The sequence below is a fragment of the Zalophus californianus genome, chromosome 3 (assembly GCF_009762305.2).
Source record: "Zalophus californianus isolate mZalCal1 chromosome 3, mZalCal1.pri.v2, whole genome shotgun sequence".
In the NCBI taxonomy this organism is placed as follows: domain Eukaryota; kingdom Metazoa; phylum Chordata; class Mammalia; order Carnivora; family Otariidae; genus Zalophus; species Zalophus californianus.
The window spans coordinates 122,516,621-122,541,157 of record NC_045597.1 but is presented as its reverse complement, the minus strand read 5'-3'; the positions used below and the strand labels follow the sequence as shown (position 1 = coordinate 122,541,157).

General features: G+C 36.4%; 1 protein-coding gene across 1 annotated transcript in view; it reads left to right on the top strand.

The window, feature by feature from the left end:
* The first annotated feature begins 4,404 nt into the window (after positions 1-4,404).
* ACVR1C (activin A receptor type 1C) overlaps positions 4,405-24,537 on the top strand; it is a 128,279-nt gene continuing 108,146 nt past the window's right edge. Inside the window, exon 1 of the mRNA XM_027590826.1 lies at positions 4,405-4,440. The gene's annotated coding sequence lies outside the window, so the exon portion shown is untranslated. The remainder of the gene's footprint in view (positions 4,441-24,537) is intronic.

Genomic DNA, 24,537 nt, shown 5'->3' with positions numbered 1-24,537 from the left:
TTCATAATATTCCCTTATTATTCTTTTAACGTCTGCACGATCTATAGTAAAGTCTCCTTTCATTTCCGATGTTGCTAAGTTGTGTCTGCTCTCTTTTTACTTGTTTGGTTTATCTAGGGGTTTATCAAGTTACTTGATCATTTTAAATTACCAGCTTTTTATTTCGTTGACTTTTCTTTGTTTCCTATTTCATTGATTTCTGCTCTTAATCTTTATTATTTCCTTCCTTCTACTTACTTTGGGTTTAATTTGCTGTTTTTTTTTTTCTAGTTTCTTAAAGAATACTTTTAGATAATTGATTTTGGACATTTTGTTCTCCAAAATAATTATTTAATGATTGCTCATTTCCTTGAAGACAGTGCTGGCCAATGATGACAGAAATGTTCTATGAACTGTTCATAAGGTGATCATTAGCCTCAAAAGGTTATTGAGTACTTAGAATATGACCACTGTAACTGAGGAAATTAATTTTTTATTAATTCTGAATAATTAAAATTAAAGTGTAAATAGTTACATGTGGCTGGTGGCTACTGTATTGGATAACACATCTCTATATATCACCACATCTCACAGATGTTGGTATGTATTTTCATTTTCATTTAATTCAAAATATTTTCTAATTTCTCTGTGATTTTTTCTTAAATTCATAGGTTACTTTTAAATGTATTATGTAATTTCCAAATATTTGATTTCTAATTTAATAGCATTTAACCTAGTGGTGTCTCTTATTTAGGGTAAACTTGTTGAAGATAGCTTATCCTTGAATCTTGCCTTTTTATCCAGTCCAACAATCTCTGACTTAATTGTAGAATCTAAAGTATTTATATTTAGTGTATTTAATGATAAGTTTGAGGTTAAATCTAACAATTTGCAACTTGTTTTTTATCTGTCCTGTTAATTGTTTATTTCTTTTCCTGTCCTTTTAAAGACTTCATTATTCTTGTTCTTCCATTTTATTTTCACTAATGACTTATTAGCTATATCTCCGTTTCATCTTTTAAAGTGTTTCTAAGCTTTACAGTATGTATTTTAAACTTAACACAGTCTATCTTCAAATTATACAACAAAACTTCACAGATTATGTGACGTGCCTGCGTGGCTGAGTTGGCTGAGTGGCTGGCTCTTGATTTCAGCTCAAATCATGATCTCAGAGTCCTGGGATCAAGCCCTGAGTTGGGCTCTGTGCTCAGCAGGGAGTCTGCTTGAGGATTCTCTCGCTCTCTCCCTCTGCCCCTCCTCCTGCTCATGTGTGCATGCTTTCTCTCTCCCTCTCTCTAAAATAAATAAATAAATCTTAAAAAAAAACCTTCACATATACTTAATGGGGACTTCTCAACGGTATGACTTATTTCCTTTCTTCTCTTGTCTGTGGCATCATTGTCATACATTTTTACTTCTACATATATTATAAGACTCCAAATACATTGTTTTCATTATTATTTTAAACAGCTATTTAAAAAGTTTTTAATGAGAAAACAGTATCTTTTCTATTTATCTACTCATTTACCATTTCTGGTCCTATTTATTTAAGTTGCCATCTGGTGTAATTTTTTGTTCTGTTAGCTATGCAGTCACACAGCTTTTGCTTATATGTAAGTGCTTTCATTTTTGAAAGATATTTTTTCTGGGTATAGAAGTTTAGATTGAAATTTTCCCCCAGAACTTAAATATATTATTATATTGACTTCTGGCTTTCATAGTTTTTGATGAGAAACTTGCTGTAATATTTCTTTGTTCCACTTTTTATAATTGCCTTTTCTTTTCCTTCTGGCTGCCTATAATATTTTCACCTTTATCACTATTTTTTTAAACCCTGATTATGATGTGTTGTTGTTTTCCTTATGCTTGTCCTACTTTAGGATTATTAAACTTCTTGAGTCTTGGTTTATAGTCTTTTTTTATTTTTTGAGAGAGAGAGAGAGAGAAATTGAGTGGAAAGTGGGAAGGACAGAGGGAGAAGGAGAGAGAATCTTAAGCAGGCTCTACACCCAGTGCAGAGTCTGATGACATGAGGCTCAATCTCATGACCCTGACATCATGATCTGAGCCAAAATCAAGAGTCAGACACTTAACTGACTGAGCCACTCAAGTGCCTGTTTTATAGTCTTTTTAATTCTGGAAAAATTGTTGGCCATTATATTTTCATGAGGCTCCCCCTCCACCCTTTTGTTTCTTTTCTCTTCTTGGAAGTCTAGTCACATGTATGTCATGTTAGATTCCTTGATGTTGTTCCACATGTTACTGAGGATCTTCCTCCTCCTCTTTCTTCTTTAATTTTCATCCTTTTTAAGCTTAATTTTGGCGAATTCGTACTGCATTGTCATTAAGTCCACTATCTTTTTCTTTTCAGTTTCTATTATGAACTCAAAATATTCCCAGTCATGTGTAAACTCTGGAGTTGTTTGCAGCTCTCTGGCAATTGTTCTCCTCTTAGAAGTTGTTCTTTGCACAGACTTGTAGAATTTCACCCTATTCTTGTGCAGACTGATATTTAGCCAAACACTAAAGGGGACCCCTCTGAATATTTCTGATGCTCTTTCTCTTCATTACTCTTCCCTGCACATGTTAACTCCCTCAGCCTCCTTGAACTCTGAACTCTGTTTCCTCTACCCAGTGAGACTGATGGGTTCCTTCTTTTGTACTGAGTTTTGGAAATTACCGCCAGGCATAACTCCTAGACACTCACAGGATTCACCTTATTAGTTCCCTATCTCTCAGGTATCACAGTCCTGTGTTACCTGTTGTTCACTGTCTGACAATTGTTGTTTTACATATTTTTCACAGTTTTCTGGTTGATTATGGTCTGACAGTAAGTATAAACTTTGTTTCTTATTTATGGATGGAAGCAGAAGTCTGAATTTTAATTTTTACCCACAGTTATACATGCACAGTTTAAAGAGCCAAATAGTTTTCCAATGTTTTTATAAAACAAAACAAAGCAATGGCAGTTCCCTGCTCTTGACCCCATTGCTCACTTCCAAAGGAAATTACTTTCAATCTTCTTGTTGAGTGTTCATGTTAACTTCCATTTTGTTTATATTATTGTTATTTCCTGAGTCTTTATATTTTAAACATTGACTTTGCATGAGAGAGTACAGAAAGTTGGCTTTTTATTTATTCTCCACCTTTACTCCATTCAAACTTTCCCATACTCCATCTTCCCAATATCAATCATACCATAATTTTGATTGGGTAAATGTTCAATAATATTATAGTATATGAATATTTTTAGCTGGGCCATATAATATGCTATTTTTATTTATTGCATACATTTTTTGGTTTTCCTGGAGTTCATAACTATCTTGCTTTTTTTCCATCTCCAAAATATCCTCTAGTTGAGTATTTCTCTTTTTATTATGTTTGAACACTTCAGGTATTCTATCTCTACCATCTTATTGAAGAGGTTTCTAGAGCCTAGAAGATCTAATCTGGTTTTGTTATCATCTGAGCTCTATGTGCAACATTTTTCCTGTCATCTCTTTAATCATCATCTTAGGTTTACCTTTACCTGTCTCTTAGATTAGGTTCCCTGTTTCCTGTATCCCATGTTTTCTGTCTTCTTAGTTTACCACCTCATTTTTGGTGGAGCAAGTCCTCTGGTAATTACCAAAGAAGGATACATGAGATGTATTGTTTTATTTTATTGTTTTGTTTTATTATTTGTTTGCTTGTTTTGTTTTATTATTTGTTTGCTTTTTGCGAAGTTGTTTGCCTTTATTTTACCTGCATATTTGATTGATAGTTTTGCAAATTATATTTTATAAATATTTTTAAAAATATTTTATTTGTTTGAGAGAGAGTGAATGAGAGAGAGAGCACAAGCAAGGGCAGAGAGAGAGGCAGAAGCAGACTCCCCGCTGAACCAGGAGCCTGACATGGGGCTCAATCCTGGGACCCTGGTCTGCCTTCGGCTCAGGTCATGATCCCAGGGTCCTGGGATCAAGTCCTGCATCGGGCTCCGTGCTCAGCAGGGAGCCTGCTTCTCCCTCTGCTTGCTGCTCTCCCTGCTAGTGTGCCTGCTCTCTCTCTCCCTGGAAAATAAATAAATAAAATAAAAAAAAAAAAAAAAAAAAAAGAACTTGGTAAGCTTTGCCTCACTCTCTTCTAGCTTTCTTCTGTTGTTGTTGTAATATTTGATCCTCTGCATATGAACTACTTTTTTTTTCTTTCTAGAAGCCTTTAGGATTTTTTCTTTATTTCTAAAGTTCTAAAATTTCATGATTATATATCTTAGTATGTTTTATATTGTTTCCCAGAAAGTGAAATTGAGGCAAAATCTTATTTGTGGTTTACTGGTAGTGCAAGTCCAGAAACCATGGTGAGAGATAAGAGGAGTGAAGGAGAAAAGAAATACAGCCAATATGAAGATGAGTTACTAATGGTTTAATATTATGGAGTTGTCCTCTTGGATTGAATGCATCTCAGGATCATCTGTTTCAGGTAAGGGAAAGGAAAGAAGTTTATCCATTAGCTCCCATTTCTTACTGGTGAAAGGTTTGCTCTGAGCTTCAAAATAAGTACATGTGTGCGTGTCAAATAGAGTTTTGGGGCATCTCACTCTTTAGTGCCAATGGAAAAGGCTTGGGGCAGGAGTCAAGAGGCATGCAATGCTGGCTTGAGCTGAGACATATGTGAAGCTTTGGGGAGCCTGGCAGATCTGGTTGCTATAGCAGTGACTGAAACAAGAGACAAGGGAGACCAGGAAGATTTGATGTATTACCCAAGAGATGTCTGATACAGTGTAGGTCTTTTTGCTTCCATCATGCTGAGATTTTCATGAGCCCATTTAGTCTGGAAAATTAACAGTTTTGGAAAAGTTCCTCAAATTATCTTTTCATGATTATCTCTTCTCTTTTTGTTTGTTTGTTTGCTTTGTATTCCCTTTCTGGAACACCTGTTAATCAGATTTTGGACCATCTGGCTTCTTCCTGAAATCTTGTTTTTTCCCTATTTCCATACTATGTCATATTGCTTGAATTTTTGAGAAAATCTCTCAGCTCTACCTTTTGATTCTTTGGACTTTTTCATTTCTTCCATCATTTAAATTTCCAAAGAACTTTTATTGTTGTTTCTGAATATATATATATGTATGTGTATATGCACACATCCATACATACACATGTGTGCACACACACATGTCCCTGTTCATATTCAATGGTTAAAGCATTTGTTTTTGAATTCTCTGGATATTAATTATAGCTCATGTGTTTTCTTTTCATGAAAATGAATTCTTTGTTTCCTCTATTTTATTTTTTTCTTGTTAGTTTTAACCTCTGCATTCATATTAGAGTTGTTTTCCAGGTGTTTGCTGTTTATATGTAAGAGTGGAGCTCTGAGAAACCAGTTGAAAGCTCTCCATGTATGGGGTGGAGCATTTAATTAAAGAGCTTCCAATGTCATTATCTTGATGACTTTTATTTTTGGCTGGTCAGATTCCCTAGAGAAAACTTTTATAATCTTTGACCTGGAGGGTGTATAACAGGCTGCCAGTACTCAGGAATCCAAATGGGGCAAAAGGCTGAGAATCACAACATTTCATATGCAATCGTTTACACATCTGGGTTTTTTTTTTTTTTTTCAAGTTAGGACACCCACTGTCAACTGTGCCCAGAGTTGCCTAGCCAGACTTTCTTTTTTACCTTCTCCAGAGAAACTCTTATCTTCTACCAAGAGGGAGAGGGGAATCTTGTAAGTAAACTGTTTCTTAAACAGAACTGGAACCAACCATCCTGATTTTAACCCGACCTTCATACCATCTCTAGATGTACCCAGTGCATAGTTCTTGAGCCTTTGGGGTTCTGCAATGTGAAATGATTTGTTTCTCTGCTCTCCTCACTAGCAGTTTAAGACTTAGTTTCTTGGGTCTGCTAGGTCATCCATTTCTTTTCCAGCGTCCACAAATTTGTGGGTGGGACTCTCCTCTCCTGTTCTCTTTGTGGTATTCTTTTCCAAATCTCTTTCTCATGGAAAGTAAATGTACTCCTGAAAGTCTACTCTTCCTCCCACCATAACAAATGGAAACATTGACCAAATTAACTCCAGGGGAAATTCTACTGTTTCTTGTGTCTTGGAAAATTTATGTCTCCACAATGTATTTGTAGCATAATAGAATTTGTGTTTCATGTGTCAACTCTGGCTTACTGAGGTATTACAAGAGATTACACACTTAGTATAGTATACAAGATAAACTCATTCAGAAATTTTTACTCCATCCAAACAGAGTATAGATCTGCAAATCCTTCAATTGATTTGATTGGTTTTCTTTGCACTCAGCTTCTAGGTGAGAGAAACAAATTCAAATATAACAACCCTATCAGGAATTTAGTTAAAATAAAAATAAACATTCCGGTAGAGACGTGGGCCCACGGTCTACACTTTGTATTTCTAAATGATAAAGAGAATTGATGTTCCAGATGATAACCTTAAGACACCATAGTATTTTCTTTCAGATAAAAATTATATTCTATCTTTGTAAGGTGGAGCTTTAGACATTTCAGAAAATGTTTTAACGATGAGAGTGGAACATGAAGAGATTTCAGATTAACTGTAAGTCATTCATCAGAATGTTTGATTCTGCAAAGTTATTCTGGCTTTATGGCACAGAAGTAAATAAATGGACAATTGCCCAGAATATTTAATGAGGGAGTGTGCTTAGTTGGAAGAAGCTGAGTCTACAGAATTGTAAGCTTGAGCCCATATCAATAGCGGCAAACTATTTTTCACTCAGAATCTGTTTTAGTAATGACTTTGCAGTTGCTGCCTCTAATGAAACTTCCAGAATCACAATAAGTAACTAAAGCAATTTCCTATGGAAAATTAATACTTTATGTGACAATTTTAAAAATCCCAAGAAAACAGTTTTGAGACAGATATTCATCTCTGAGCTTTGGGGGACTCAAAGTTATGTGAAAGAGTCTTTGTCCTTAAGAATCTTACAATTTAGTCAAGGAGAAAGATATTATATATAAATATAAAGTAGGAGGCTACATGCCATGTAGTGGTAGGGATGTTAGTGGCTTTAGGAGTAATATAACAGAGGTAGGAAGACCTCTGAAGACCTCCCAAGAGGGAAGTGGAGACAAGACCAGAGGAGGAAATAATTATGATGGTTCTTGCTTTTTGTTTCTTAGCTTATGCTTGGGTCTTGGGTGGTAGGAACTCACGTGAGTAGTTAAGATACAGCAAGTTGGAATACAGTGGCAGCTCCAATGAGCATATTTTAATATATAGTTTGAGTTTCTCAAATTTTAATGAGATCATAGGTCATATAAATAATATTTATTTCATATATGTGTATATATTAGTCAGGTTCCTTCTGGTGACAAAAACCCATTTGAAACTATTTTAAGCAAAGCAAAAAAAATTTCTGTTGACCAGTGTGATTGACAAGGTCAGGTATAGAATGGATCAGGTATGCATGGATTTAGATATCTCAGATAATGTCATCAGGCATTTATCTCTTTCTCTGGGAGTTATAGTCATCAACTTGGGACTTATGTGGCTGGTACAGCTTTCTATTTCAGATTAGAGAACCTTCATTCTTAGCACCTAGGACATAGGACGTGTCTGGGAAGGACTCCAAGTACCTGCTTTTTGGACCAGTCATGATGAACAGAGGATGACTGAGTCTTAATCACATGGGAAGCAGAGCCTGAGTCTGATGCCTTAGACCACTTGACCATTTTGATACTCTCTGTCTTAATCACATGGGATAAGGGAAGAAGATTTTCTCAGTGAAAAGGTGCCCTGGGAAGGAAGAGTCAAGAAGTGTTGTTACAGACCTGAAATGAATCATTTTACATTAATTTATGCCAATAAACAAAGGTGGCTGCTTCTTGAATTTCGGGTTGTATATAGTAAGTTGGATTTATACTAAGACATGAGTGAAATAATGGAGAGTTGCAGTTGGGGATATTATACATCTTAGATATTAATTATCACATCTTTTAGGTATTACCCATTATCAAAGAACCCACTCTTGAGAATATGTTACTCCTGGGGGACCCAGCCCCTATCATGACCATTAACAATTTGGCACTCACAAGGATAATATGGTAATGAAAAGGGTGAACACTATATTCAGTAGGACCTCAGGATTCTTTCCTGGATTTTTTGTTCACATTTCACAGGAGTCTTCTGAGCATTCACACTCTTTTTTTTTTTTTCCTTTTCCTTTTTTTTTTTCCCCTGAAGATTCAGAAGCACAGGGAATTGTGCTTACTGAAGTCCAATATGTAAGACCTTAGTAGCTTGAGTTGAAGAACCAAATATTCTGAATGCCATGTCATGAGAAGAAAAAATACTCATGAAGAGAGGAATGCAAGTAGCTCAGAGTTCAGGCTAGAGATCAAGGCCTTGAGATGTACAAGAACTCAAAGGCCAGGGGAAACTTCAAGGCCTGGGACCAAGGAAGACCTTGTTGTAGCTTTTCAGATTCAGATTCATTAGGTGGTTCAGGTATGTATGAAAGAGGCAATGATTGGAAAAACATGGCTTGGAAGGCAGACCAATGGTATGGGCAAATAAATCTTGGTCATTAGAAATACTGCTTAGGCTCATCTGGTTATTTAGTAAGGACTGTCTTGAGAATGTGTTGAGGTTTCAGAAGGTGCAAGGAAGAGGGCTGTAACTGATTCAAAAGATCAGCCTGGGGCTGAGCATGGTAGCAGATGTACAGCCCCAGTAATTCTCAAAGGCATTTGGTAGAATGGTATAAAGTAATATCCAGAACTCAAATTGCAACATTATTTACAATAGACAAGATATGGAAGCAACCCAAGTGTCCATCCATAGATGAATAGGTAAAGAAGATGTTGTATATATACAATGGAATATTAGTCATAAAAAATGAACTATTGCCATTTGCAACAACATGGATGGACCTACAGGGTATAATGCTAAGTGAAGTAAGTCAGTCAGAGAAAGACAAATACCATATAATTTCCGACATATGTAGAATTTAAGAAACAAAACAAATGGGCAAAGAAAAACAGAGACAAACAAACAATAAAAAACCCAGACTCAACCATGCAGAACAAACGGGTGGTTACTAGAGGGAAGGTGGAGGGGGGGATGGGTGAAATAGGTGGAAGGAATTAAGAGTACACTTATCATGATGAGCACTGAGTAATGGATAGAATTGTTGAATCACTCTACACCTGAAACTAATATGACACTGTAGGTTAATTATACCAGAATTTAAAAAAAGTAAAATTTTAAAAAGCACTAAACACAAATATTTTGATTGTTGCATGGAATAGGAAATCAGAATTATAAAATGTTTTAATCTGTCAAGTACTTAGAAATTAAAATGAGAAACAATAGATTCCTCAAGATTATTGGTGGGGCTGGGGTTTGCAAGAACCTATGGAGGACTATATTGAAGAAATTATGTCAATGACTTCAAAAATCACTTGTTTTTCTGAAAGAATTTGTGCTTAGTAACCAAACAAATACAAGGGCTATTACAGCAGACTGCTAATTAGCAGCCAACCATTGCCTAATCTTAATGTACTTGTCAATTTCAGTTTCTATACAATCAACTTAAGGATGCTATTTTATATACAAAATAACACAAAGTTTCCAAGCACCTCTAAAAGTGTTTTCATTCCTTCAGCAATCAAATATGTATTGAGCCCCTACTGTATGCCAGGTTTGCTAAACTCTGGGATACAAGGCTGGTTATGACACATTTCCCCTTATATAGACTTAGAAATATAATATTTCAGTGTACTAAATGCTAACATATCTCAGCCATAGAACTATAAGAACAGAGAGGAAGCAGAGATTCATCCATCTTTGGGATTTAAGGAATACTTTGCAGAGAAAGTGCCATTTGAGACAGGCTTTTAAGGGTTGACTAAATGCTATTGGTTCCATAATTTCTCCTGATTCACCTGTGGGCCTTAACTTTATTTTTTTTATTATTGTTTTTATTCTGAGCTTCTTTATAGATAAAATGTGATGAGGGAGTTTAAACAAAGGAAGAATGAGATCAAAAAGAATTTGCCTACTATAGTTTAGCAGATTATTGAACATCGAAGGATGAGATATAAAGCTTTGAGTAATGGAATGATCTAATTTTATGTTGTGTGATGACAGCTTCTCTTTCTTTTTTTTTATTATTGTGGTAAGACCATTGAACATGAAATCTATTCTCTTAACACATTTTTAAGTGTACAATACACACTTTGCACACTATAAACAAAGTTGTACAGCAGATCTCTAGAACTTACTCATTTTGCATAACTAAACTTTTATAACCTTTGTACAGCAACTCTTCCTTTTCCTTTCCCTGCAGATCCTGGCAACCACTATTCTAGTCTCTGTTTCAATGAATTTAACTATTTTAGATACCTCATATAAATGGAATCATACAATATTTGTCTTTCGGTGACTGGCTTATTTCACTTAGCGTAACGTCTCCAGGTTCATCCATGCTGTTACATATGGCAGGATTGCCTTCTTTTTAAAGGCTGAATAGTATTTTGTGTATGGATATACCACATTTTCTTTATCCATTCATTCATCAGTAAACATTTAAGTTGTTTCCATAGCTTGGATATTGTGAATAATGGTACAATGAACCTGGAAGTGCAGAATTCAATTCTTTTAAATATATATCCAGAAAAGGAACTGCTGGATTGTATAATAGTTCTATTTTTAACTTCTTGAGAACCTCTATATTGTTTTCCATAGTGGGTGAGCTATTTTGCTTTCCACCAACAGTGTGCAAAGGGTCTCAATTTCTCCACATCATCACCAATATTTTATTATCTTTTTTTAAATAATAAGCCAGCCTAGTAAGTGTGAGGTGATATCTTATTGTGGTTTTTATTCACATTTCCCATTAATTAGTAATGCTGAGTATCTTTTCATATTCCTGTTAGTCATATGTATGTCTTCTTTGCAGAAACATCTATTCAAGTCCTTTGCCCAGTTTTTGATTGGGATGTTTGTTTTGTTGTTGTTGCTGTTCTTTTGCTATTGAGTTTTAGGAGTGCCTTATATATTTTGGATATTAATTCCTTATCCAATATATGGTTGCAAATATTTTCTTCCATTTCTATAGGTTGCCTTTCACTCTGTTGATTATCTGCTTTGCTGTACAGAAGTTTTTTAGTTTGATGTAGTCCCATTTGTCTACTTTTGCTTTTGTTGTTTGTGCTTTTGGTGTCATGTCCCATGTGTGCTTTAGTTAAATTGCCAAATATTGACTGCATATTTAGGAAGTACAATCTAGAGACCAAATGAAGATCTGAGTGTGGAAGAAGCAAACCCAAGTTTCTCAATAAAAACACAATGTTAGAGTTCTCATGTAAATTTGAGTTTCAATGGAAACTATAGAGAGACTATAAAGTGGTAAAAAGCACAGTGCTAGAGCCAATCTGCCTACATTGAATATAACTTAGACAATGTACTGTGTCTCAGTTTTTTATCTGTAATATGGAATAATAATAGCACCTATATTCCAGGGTTATTGTAAAGATTAAATGAGTTAATTCATGCTAAGTCCTATATTCCTCAGCACATAGTGAGCACTCAATAAATGTTAACTAACATTATTATTTTTTTGAAGACCAAGAACTAAACTTGGTTTAGTTATAATATCGTTATTCAGACTTTATCAGGTGTGATAAATTTCAAGACCCTTGGAACTTTTAGGCTTCTGGTTAATCAGGTGTGAGACATGAGTGTAATGAGTGTGGGGGGGCACATGGGGGTATCATGGGTGATGAGATTTGCTTATTTTGTCAATAAACATAATTTTAAGTGTTTGTTTGTTTTTTTACCCACCAAATGCTTTCTCTGACAACCAAGGACAATTCTTTTTCTAAAAAAAAATTGAGGCCTAATTAACATATACCAAAATGCACAGCTCTTAAATGTGCAGCTTGAAGATATTCTTTATTTCAATTTTTTTATTTCAATTCTTTTTTTTGATGGAGATAAACTTCTTTATTTTTTATTATGTTATGTTAATCACAATACATTACATCATTAGTTTTTGATGTAGTGTTCCATGATTCATTGTTTGTGTATAATACCCAGTGCTCCATGCAGAACATGCCCTCTTTAATTCCCATCACCAGGCTAACCCATCCCCCCACCCCCCTCCCCTCTAGAACCCTCAGTTTGTTTTTCAGAGTCCATAGTCTCTCATGGTTCGTCTCCCCCTCCATTTTCCCCCTCTTCATTCTTCCCCTCCTGCTATCTTCTTCTTCTTTTTTTTAAACATATAATATATTATTTGTTTCAGAGGTACCGGTCTGTGATTCAACAGCCTTACACAATTCACAGCGCTCACCATAGCACATACCCTCCCCAGTGTCTATCACCCAGAAAATAGAGCTACCATACGATCCAGCAATTGCACTACTGGGTATTTACTCCAAAGATACAAATGTAGGGATCTGAAAGGGTATGTGCACCCCAATATTTATAGCAGCAATGTCCACAATAGCCAAACTGTGGAAAGAGCCAAGATGTCCATCGACAGATGAATGGATAAAGAAGATGTGGTAAACACACACACACACACACACACACACACACACACACACACACACACACACACAATGGAATATTATGCAGCCATCAAAATGAATGAAATCTTGCCATTTGTAATGACGTGGATGGAACTGGAGGTAATTATGCTGAGTGAAATAAGTCAATCAGAGAAAGACATGTATCATATGACCTCACTGATATGAGGAATTCTTAATCTCAGGAAACAACCTGAGGGTTGCTGGAGTGGTGGGGGGTGGGAGAGTTGGGGTGGCTGTGTAACATGTATGGTAAAACTGGTTTCAGGTGTAGAATTTCGTGATTCATCATTTACATATAATACCCAGTGCTCATCACAACAAGTGCCCTCCTTAATCCCCATAACCCATTTAGCCCATCCCCTGTCTACCTCCCTCCCTCAACCCTCAGTTTGTTCTCTATAGTTAAGAGTGTCTTATGGTTTTTCTTCCCTCTCTCTCTCTTTTTTCCCCATCCTTCATTTTATAATTAAGGAAATTGGAGCACTGGCATGTTATTCAGCTTGTCAAGGTCACAAGCTAGAGATGTGCCTAAAAGTCCCTACTTGTGAGATCCTATACCACAGGAATAGTTCTGTTGTTTGAGGTGTTTCTTTCTCAATAGCATTTAATATTTAGAGTTGAGAGGTTTATCTTCTACATAGTTGATTTTTTTCTATCCAATCACGTGATATCCATCCTGATACCATATGTTATGATGTATACTGGGGATGTGGCACAACACTATGAATCCAAAGTCTTCTTTAATTTAGCAAAATTGTTCTGTCTTACAAGTAACAAGAACAAGGCTAATAAAAACATACCAGGAAGAACAATGGAGAAGAAGATACCATAAACATCTTTCTGTTCACCCATTCTTTCCTTTTTTCAACAAATATTTAAGAAATCTTATTAACTATCAGGCACTATGCTTGGCCTTGGGCCCACAGCAACGAATGAGATGCAGTTCCTGCCATCAGAGACTTCTATTTCATGGGGAAGATGGCAAGGAAACAGGTGATACAGTAGAGTGGCAAGTGCTGGCATGGAATTATTTTTGTGCTCTGGAAGCAGATAAGAGGGGATCTCCAATACAGTCTGCTGGGAGGGAGAAAAGTTCCTGATTTTGTCCTGATGACCATTTTAGATCACTATCTCTGCTAGTAGAAGTTTTGACTGAGCATGGCTGTGTCCATTGCTAGGTATCATACATGGTCTGGGTGTCTGTTAGCATCAGGGATATACTAAGCAGCCTACTAGGTGCCGGGCTAGGCCAGTGCCTTTTGTAGAACATGCACTTACTAAATGGTAACTGTTTATAAAGGAATTTACTCAACCAAGGATGCTTATCTAAGAGGGAGTAAAATGTAATGCAATGTTTCTCAAAATAAAGGAAGTTAATGTTTGTATGCCTTAATCTGGGGCCTGTAAAATTCATATCTGCTCAGTCTTAGGCCACTTTCTTTTTTCATACTGCACATTCTGCATGGACAATTTATGATTTCAATTACTACCTACAAAGTGATGACCATCCAATCATAACTCCAGCCTGAATTTTCTCATGTGTTTCATATCCATATATGTAGCCAATTGCCTACTAGACATTTCCATTAGGATAGTCCACAACTTCTCAAGCTTAGTATATACAAAAACTTCATTCATAGTTATCCCACCAGATCTGTAATGACGTCTATGCTTCCTAATGTTGTTGAATGTCATCACTATGAATTCATTCGCTCAGAGTGGAAACCAAGAATTCATCTTTGACTCCCCCTTTCCTCTTTCTCCTTGCCACCTCCCCCAGTGGCCAAACTAATCAATTCTGAGTCCTGCAGATTCTAAATCCCCAGTAGCTCTTGACTCCATTCACTTCTTTCTAATGTCATGGCTCTAGTTGAGGCTACCATTATCCCCCACATGGATATTGTAGTAGTTGCCTCCTGATTGTCCTGCCTCCAAGTTTGGTATTTTGTGGCCAGAATAATTCTTTTGAGACACAAATATGGTCATATCACCACTTGCCCTAAATATTTAACAGCTTCCCTTTGCACTTGGATACAGACCTATCTCCTTCATATGGTTTATTTATTTTTATTTTTTTCCTTCATATGGTTTATAAGTAAGTTGACCATAGATCCACTTTCCTGGAATAGTCTCAATTTATGCTTGTTATTTCAGCATAATTAACAGTCCCTCCTTTCACTCACAAATGTATTGTGCTTTGGTTGATAGATTATAAGTCACCCTGTTTATAAGACTTTTTATTATTTGGGTTTTGCATACTTTTTAATCTTATCTCTCACTATCTCCTACTTATACTCTGTTTGTCTTACTGAATGCTTTTCTGTTCTTCTGACATACATGGTTTCTTTTGCTTCCATACACTTCTCTCCTCCTGAGCCTCTTTGCATCTTCTTTCAACCCTGGCTAACAGCTGCTCTTTCTTCAGATCACAGTTTAGCTATATGTCTGTCCTATTATTGCTTACAGCACCAGAATTCCTGCCCTCATGGTTCTTACCACAGTGAGGCTTAATTACGTATATGTTTGTCTGAAGCCACCACTACACCATAAACTCTGAGGGCAGGTGTTAGGTCTGCCTTGTCTATGTTATCTTCAGGATTACTGTTATCTCAGTTACAAAATTGATGCTCAGCAAATATTTGATGAGTAAATGAATTTGGGCATATGAGCATGCCTAGTAGAGTGTCAGCACATCTAGGCTCTCAGGTGTGGAGTGGGTAAGTATAAGAGTCAGCAAGACAACGGGGAAGGCCATCTGTGTTGCTTGTACAGTGAACCTCACAGCACATCAGGAATATCTTTTCTCCTGGCTGCCAAAAAAATTTTTTTAATGTGATTTTACCCGTATCAACAAAAGACTGGTCATAGATGTATGAGTTCACAGGCTATAAACTTGCCTTGTTTCTTTCCTACGCTTAGGTCTCTTATTCTGCTAGGGAAAACCCAAAATGAGCACAAAGCAAGTTACACGTTAACTTGTGAAGTGGTGGGCACCTGGGTGACTCAGTCGGTTGAGTGGCTGCCTTCGGCTCAGGTCATGATCCTGGAGTCCCGGGATCAAGCCTCACATCGGGCTCCCTGCTGGGCAGGGAGTCCGCTTCTCCCTCTGCCCCTCACCCTGCTCATGCTCACTCTCTCTCTCTCAAATAAATAAGTAAAATCTTAAAAAACAAAAAACTTGTGAAGTTGTAAGGGGTTGATACTCTTGTACCTCCATTTCTCATATCCTGCCTGTTTAGAGCACTAGGCTAGGCTTCTGAAGGCCATTCCAAATTTTCTACGAGGATATTAAAACACACAGTTTTGCTTCCTTGTTGCTCTCTTGTTTGCATTCGGAATTTTTTGTTTTCTTCTTTCCCTTGATTAGGCATGGGTAAAGCAGAGATCCATAAACCACAGCCTCTGGGCCAAATCTGTTCTGCTGCCTGTTTTTGTAAATAAAGTGTTGTTCAAATACTTTATTAATAGCCATGCCTACTTACTTACATACAGGCTATGGATACTTTCTTGTTATAATGGCTGAGTTGAATGGTTGCAATGAAGACCCTGTAGCCCACAGAATCTAAAATATTTACTATCTGACCCTTTACAATAAAGTCTTGCTGACCCCTGGTCTTGTGTCCCAATCTAAGATACCTTGGGAAAAGTCTAGGAACTTGCTACTCCAAGTGTAGTCTACAGATCAACAGTAACTGCATCAAGGAATGTATCATAAATATAGAAAATCTTGGGCCCAACTCTAGACCTACAGAATCAGAAACTGTATTCTAACCAGATCTCCAGATAATTTGTGTATACATCAAAGTTGGAGTGCACTAGTCTAGTTGTCTTGGGAGACTGAGGAGAACCCCAAAGGAAGTCACTCTTGAGAAGGCATTGCCTCTGAGGTGTACAGAAAGTTTGAATGGTGGCCTACTGTTTATGGGTGTTAGGAGTATTACCATGCTAACAAGCCATAGGTCTTAACCCCAAGGAATAAAACCTTAACAATGGAGTCTTAGGACTATAGAAACTAACAAGGTGAATATTTAAGGGCCAGAGAGACTCCAAGTATTCCTCAAATGATACCATTAGGTAGCCACATACTTTGATTATCAAGGAGGAGGCAAACCCTGAGCAGTTTTTGAATCTGAGAATGGCTATGGGGATTAGTGATTCTGGTCAAAAGCCGTTGCTGTTTTATTACATGCCTCAGTGCTCCATTTGGTTGCAATGACAAAAATACCCAGTCTCTCTTTGTCCACCTCACTGTTTCCGATTTATTTTCCCCCATGACTGCAGTTGGTTCTAATAGCTTTGACGGAAAGACGTTTGGTAAATTAAAAAAAAAAAAAAGTTATTTGCTTTAGTGGTTCTAAAATGGGAAAAAAAAGTCATGCAAAACAAGGCTATTTTTCTACTGTTCTTGAGACATCACACTGGGCACAATTCCTGGAACCCTGCAAGAATCATATTGAACAGTGGGACAGCATGATAGAGCCTGTTCCAACACAAGAAATAAGTTGATTACCATCAAACAATGCTTCTATGTGGATACCAGTGAGACCTGTAGAATATTTTGTAAATTATTTAGGTAGGGAGACAATGAATGTTTCCAACAGCACATGGTGTTCCTCTTTAGGGCCAGAGAGGTGTTTATAATCCCCAACAATCTAAAATAAAATCTGGAGGACACAGAGTGCTCTCTTGTTGTGGTAAATGAGTGGCTCCAGTGTGTCAACCTGGGAAATTTAGTCAATATCATCAGCTCCATCAGTGTAACCTGTTGTCACAGTGAGGAACATATAAAAAGTTGGTTTCTCTGTTTTTGTTGCTATTGCTTTGCTAAGATGTTTATTTCACTAACCTTGGACTAGAGTCCTTTATAAAAGAGGAACACTTTATACACTCTAAATTTATTAGTTTATTAATTGGATAAAAGCATACTTTGGATTTTGTGAAACCTGAATAAAGTAGTCTTAGCCACTTTCAATTCACCACCATAATAGGGGACAGGGTTGCTTTAGAAACCATTGTTTTGATGTCACCTCTTCCTGCCCACACTAAACCCATTTCTATAGCTATTAAATAATAAGTGTGATGGATTTTGATATAATTTTCTTTATCTAACTTTACCATTTTCTTGATGCAGTTGCAAATGAGTCAGTTAAAATCAAAATTGTGTCTAATAGAAAAAAAGAGAAATGAGAGACTTGGATACTCCAAAATGGATATTTAAGCCCTTAAATATGAGACTGGTTGTCTAGATTCATTAAAGTAGTCTCTGAGCTGAGCAGGGTTGGGGTAGCTGGCCCAAGGGTGTTTACAGACTGAAATTTCAATTGTGCCCCTAGTGCTTCTGAATGACACAGTGCCCCATAGCTCAGGGAGCAGGTATACAGATTTAAGATTCTGGTCTGTTGCAAGTTGTTCTTACCAAATCCTTTGCTGTTACTAAATACAGTCTTCACAACTAGGGAATGGAGACTACCTATAGATGTTCCCCATATTGAGGGAAAGTCCATCTTCCCTTCTTGTAGCAAGCTGTTCTGATCTAAACAAATTCTGTGAATGGGTGAAATGCATGCTCTCTCTTTGCCTATTAACTTATTTTAAAGTATCTAAGATTCCATTTCAGCAAATAGTACCTGCTCTGGGCCAGGTCCTGTGTCAGCATAGGTCCTACAATTATCCTCTTGAGTATTATATCATAATACTCAACTTACAGATGAGAAAGGGGACTCATGATGGGTAAATCATTCTAGGCGTTACACCGTGCTGCATTGTGTTATGTGTCAGTTAAAAAGATCTGCTTTATTTAATCATTATCAATCGGTAATGAATAAGGCAAGTTATGTTTGTTACTATTACTATTACTATTATATAGTAATATAATATGCCAGACACCATATTCAGTAGGTAAATGAGTCACTATTTTTGCCCTCATGGGGCTCTATGCCAAGCTAGAAGATATGGATTTTATTTTTCATTACAAATTTGAGTTCTTCTTGTTTTTCAAATCTTTTTACTGCTTTTCCTTGGCATGAGGACTGTACTTGCTATATGGCCCATGCCTAGTAAGACCTGTGTTGAGTGGCTTTGGCAGAGCCTTTGCTCTTTCAGTGTTTCTATTTCATGACAGAAATAATCAACATGGAGATGACTAAGTGACCCTAAGGCAACGATAAATGTGCTCATTAGCAACACCAGCACACTAATCTCAGAATTTCAAATTTTGAAAAATAACATCCATCCAATAAGTAAAAATGAACCTCTTAGTACCCAAAATAGAAGTCACTGAGTCTATTTACTAAGCTCTTATAGTTTATTTGCAGGAAAACAATCCAGGCCCTCACTTTGAGCCAATTTCCTCTAATCTTGCACAAAATTTTAACATGATTGGATATCTGTTTGCAGTTTACAGTATATTTAAAAAGGAACTTGTTTATCCTTGGGCATTGGATGGACAAAAGAAGAGATTAGATTACCCCACAAAAAACTTATTATAATTTTGCTGAGGGCTGATTTTATCCCCTTGAACTGGGAGATAGTATAGAAAATGTTTTTAACAACACAAACACATTTGATTGGACTTTCCCATGAAGAGCATGATTGACTTTAACAGTTTGTTTTTAAAACCACCATACTTTTTCTTGAAAATAACTGCATCCTTCACTGTGTTGCTCTGTTGATCATCTCTCAGTGGTTGGGGGGCACCGACATGGCTCTAGTGCATTGCTAATAGCTCCAGTCAATTACTAACTACAGTGTTTCTGTAAACCAAAGGAAAGTGGTTTTCAATCTCACACCCCCTGCCCCACCCCCCATTTCATGGGGACATGGACTTAGGTGGAAAACATCAAGCTAGAGTTTCACCATCGTTTGGCAAAGCAGTACTTCCTGGAGGCCTGCCTAAATTGCTGCATGTTGTCAGTCACTGGACTAGGCTTCTCCAGGGAATGGCTGCTCTAATGTGAAAGGAGCCCCCATGAATCAGAAGAGAACCGATGAGCCAGCTAAATTGAGGGGTGAAACCGCTAGCCATCTGGGCAGAAGGATTATGGATCTAGGTATTAAGAATTTCCATTTCCCAGGTGGTACATGGATTAATTTATTCACTTGTGAAGAGTCTTTTTGTGTAGGAGTATGGGACTAAATGTTTCCCAGAGTGGCTTTATAAAAGACTATCGAATGGTGGCTCTGTTCTTGAGAGAAAAAAAAGGAAGTGAAAAGGGGTACCAGGAACACTTTATTTTCACATTTCAAACAACTATAATACGTTAATTACCTAAGAAAAAGTGGATCTTAGAATCTGAAAATGAAATATCAGGTATAAATTCTTGTTTTTCTTTGAATGATGTAGAAAAGGGACGTGTTGTGTTCTTGTAACTTTTAAGAATGTCATCTGTGGACACTGAGAGATGCAGAATCTTGACAGAGTAAGACAAAACGGAAAGAGCAAGAAAGACAATGTTGATCTCTTGTTTTGCACTCACATGTTCTGCATGCTAGTTTCATGTTTTTATAACTCATTTGGATGAGTTGACCATTCTTCACAGATTAACATCTTATGACCAAATGACTGGGAAACATCTCTGGGTGAGGATGGTGAGAGAAGCATGGTATGATGGATACCACCGGCTGAGAACAAGACAAGGAATAATAGACTTGGGATCACTCTCAGTGAGTCTCTATGTCTAATAGGAAACTTACATTTGACTGTTTTTGAGTACCTATACTTGAAATCAAATGTTTAGGTTTAATGTAATTTGGTATTTAAAGCAATTAGTAGAATTGGGGATTTATTTACCCAATGATTAAGTATCTAAGGGACAACCTTAAAAATGATGAATATAGATGAGACTTATATTACAAAGTTTCTCAACTGAATTTCTCCTTTGAATAATATATATCATCATATTTTGTATTTTCTAGGATCTTATACAGCTTGTAGCTGATCTAAAGATTTGTACCTTACCTTCTCTTATAATGCTCAGTCCATAAAATCATCATCATCACTAACAGCAGCACCACCGTTATCATTTTCATCATTGGCATCATGATTATTGGGAGCGGGTTTGGTTCTTGACACATACTAACTCACAGATAACTACCAATAATCCAGTGCAGTGTACATTATTATTATCCTGGTTTTCCCGATAAGGAACTGAAGCATGAAAAGTTAATAATTGGTTCAAACTTCCACAACCAGTACATATCACGGAGGACAATCTCTTAAACATTATTCTATATTGCCTTAGACCTGGTGAGATCTTAGGGAAATTTTAATGTTAGCCCTTTATTTTGCAAAATGAGGGAAGTAAGGACCATAGAGAACTGACTTTCCTTTGGTGCTCAGCCTGTTCTTGACAGAGTTTTGACTAGGACTCACATTCCTTGATTTCTAGTACTGTGCTCTTTCTAATATTATAATTTGCTCCTGTTTTCTAGGTAATACAACCTTCACCAGAATGTCTATTACCTAGGGGATAAAAAGAAAGAGACCAAAACTCTTCATTCTTCTATAAACAAAATATTTGGTAGGGGTGGAGACTTAGCCTGTTGAACAAAACAGAGTTCTGGAAATATTTTTACATTCATTGTTTACCATGAAGCCCTGTTCACCTGGATATTTCATGTATGGCATAGAATATCATCGCTCTTGAGCCTTTTAGGAAAGCCATTTTATCGCCAATGTACTTAGTCATGCAAGCCTGTAGTCCAGTATTCTTAAACCCATTCTCTCTCTCTTAAAGATTTATTTATGTATTTGAGAGAGAGAGAAAGTGAGAGAGAGAGAGAGAGAGAATGCAGGGAGGAGGGGCAGAGGGAGAGGGAGAGAGAGAATCTCAAGCAGACTCCGAGCTGAGCATGGAGACTGAAGTGGGGCTCAATCTCACGACCCTGAGATCATGACCTGAGCCCAAACCAAAAGTTGCTCACTTAACTGACTGAGCCACCCAGATGCCCCTACACCCATTCTCTTTAATGTCATTTGTAAATGAGTCATGTTGAGCTATGTTGCAAAAACATATGTAGTATGCATTCTTCCTACCTAAAACAGTAAAGTTAAATATCCACATCCCTGGAACAAAGTGGAACAGTACTTGAGTAACTTTGAATAGAACTCGATTTGCCTTGTTGAGTCCTTGGAGGGTTTCATTCCCATCCAGGACTAGTTCCTTAGGCATATGCAAGATAAATGGCTTTTTTTGAAAATGGAAAACTCATTGTTGGTTAATATCTGTTAAATACAACTAAAGATTCAAGTACACTAAAGAACATGTGGAAAACATGCTTTCTGTGCATTAATAGCTGGCATTCTAAAAAAATCTGAAAGTGAAGGTCTTCTAGCATTTTAGCATGCCAGTGGTTTTAATTGTGAAATCTGCTGAACATGGGCCTTCTTATAAACTCTGTTAATTACAGAACAGAACTTCTGTATGAAATTGAATTCATTTTAATCCTTTGTGGTGGGGAATTTAGATTATAAAGAACCCCAAGGACTTCATTAGGAGGTAACTTCAGTTATAAGCAGGGCATCAATCTACCCATTTTACTTTTGAGCAAGATTCAAACTTACTGGTAAAGTGTTCCCCTGAGGTACGGCAGATGCCTTGAGAAGTTGCATTAATAACTACTTAGAGTAACTGCTTATGATTCATGAGCTAAGTGGGGTTATTTTCCTGTGGCTCACCAGACCATCTGTAAATTGGCCTGACACAGGGCTTCAAAAGATTATACATAATAAGAAATTCAGAGTTAAAATTGAGGCTGTTTTCTTAACTTAATTTGAAACCCCACTTTCTGTTTTTTTTTTTAACCCAGTCCAGTACCTTTTGAGATCTAAGGTGTTGACCGTAGGTTAATTTCAGCATGTCAACAATACATATTTCTCATTTATATATATTTCCTAATGTTTGAGTATATTGAGTAGATGAAGTAAAAACTATGCATGTCTGGGAAACTCAGAGAAAAACAATAAAATAACTTAGTATTATATAACTACCAGGTCCTTGACTTCTCTATCCTCCTTTTACGGATAAGGTCTCAAGGATTGATTTGTAAGACTCTATATATTTAACAATAAATGGAACACATGACATTGTACAATTCAAACAACACAGAAGTGATTAAAAAATTAGAGTGATTATTCACTGCCACCCCCTATTTTCCAGGTACCCATAGAGTGTAAAACTTAGGCCCTCTTTCACAAACATACCTAGATGTGTGCATTCACATATGCGGTTTTTGTTTTATAAACATTGGGATCAGATTACACTGATTGTGTGTGTTTTCTAATATTAAAAGTGAACATTTGTAAAGACTAAATTGATATTTTCACCGCTGCACACTATTTCATGTACCACTTAAAAAAATCATTTCCTTGTTGATAAATATTGAGGTCATCTTTGATATTTTTTCTATTAAAAAATCCTTCCTGTTGAAAATACCCTTGTAAATTTCCCAATAACATTCATCTTTACGATCTTAATAGGTATCATTTATACTTGATTCGAAATTGAAAAGATACACACAAGTATATGGTGAAAAAGAAATCTCACTCCAACTCCTATTTCCCAACCATTCAGTTTCCTTCCTGTTCTTGTGAATCCTTCCAGAGATTTTCTGTGTGTGTTTATGTGTGTGTGTGTGTGTAGTGGGGAAGGGGGGATATATACAAAATTTCCCCCCACAAATATTGCCATAATCTATACGCTCCTCTGTATTTTGCTTTTTAATTTAATGATAGAGTTATCTGCTTAAGCTTCTTATTTCTTTTTACTGATTCTGAAGTATTTCCTTATGTGAATATAGTACAATTTATTCATCCTATTAAATATTAAATAGTATCTTATAAGTTGTTTTCCATCTTGGCTATTGCAATGCAGTGAATATCTTCACATGCATACCATTTTCACAGGTGATCATGTATCTGCAGCACCATACTTAAGTGTGGAATTGTTGGATCAAAGAGTATGTACAATTTTATTTTTGAAAAATTAAAAAGTTTTAAGCCTCCTCCATAGAGTGGATATACGAATATAGTTTTCAGCCAACAATGTGTAAGAAGTACACATTTTCATAATTCATTACATAATGCATTTTCCCTTCAACTCTGCCCAACATAACTCCCCCCCGCTTTCCTCTCTCACTTATCATGGCGAAACTGGTAAATGAAAATGGAACCTCATCATGATTCTGTTTACTACTTTTAAAAATTATCAGTGAGGCCGAACAATAGTTCATGTGTCTAAGAACCAATTTTTAAAAAATATTTTCTATTAATATTTCACTTCTGTGTTTTTCTTCAGTTTGGTTCTTGGATTTTTCTTACTGAGTTATGTAAGTTTAAAGCTTTTGGTCTTTTATTAGTGATGAATCTTGCAAATTCCTACCCCCTTCTTTTCCCAACGTTATCCTTTGTCATTTGACTTTTGGTCATTTTTGCAATACAGAAAGTTCTCATTTTTACATAGGAGAATCTACCATCTATTTTTAGTGGTTTCTGAGTTTCGTTTGATATTTAGTAAGTTTATTTCCTCTTCCAAGTTATTTGAAAAATCACCTGATCTTTTTAGTACTTCTAGAATTAATTTTTTATTGCATTTAGATCTTATATCCATCAGGAAATTATTCTATTTCTTTTTCTCTATCAATTTTTCATTCCACTTCTATATATTGAACACTCAACTTAGATGACACAAACCCCTACTTACTCGATTTGAGGACCTCAACCACTTCATTAGTCTCCCTCAATTTTTTTTTTTTATTCTCAAGGGTTCACTTCATGAATCATCTAAGTATGAGGCAGGATAATTCCTTGGCTATAATCAGAGCTTCTGGAGTCAGACAGATTTACTTAAATTATGGCTCTTCTAGTTACTGGCTGTTAAATTATGGCTCTTCTAGTTACTCACTTTCAGAAAACGTGAGTGGATGCTAGTGGTCATAGCAGTAATGCCTACTTACATCATAAGGTCTCTGAGAGTGTTAAATGAGATGATTC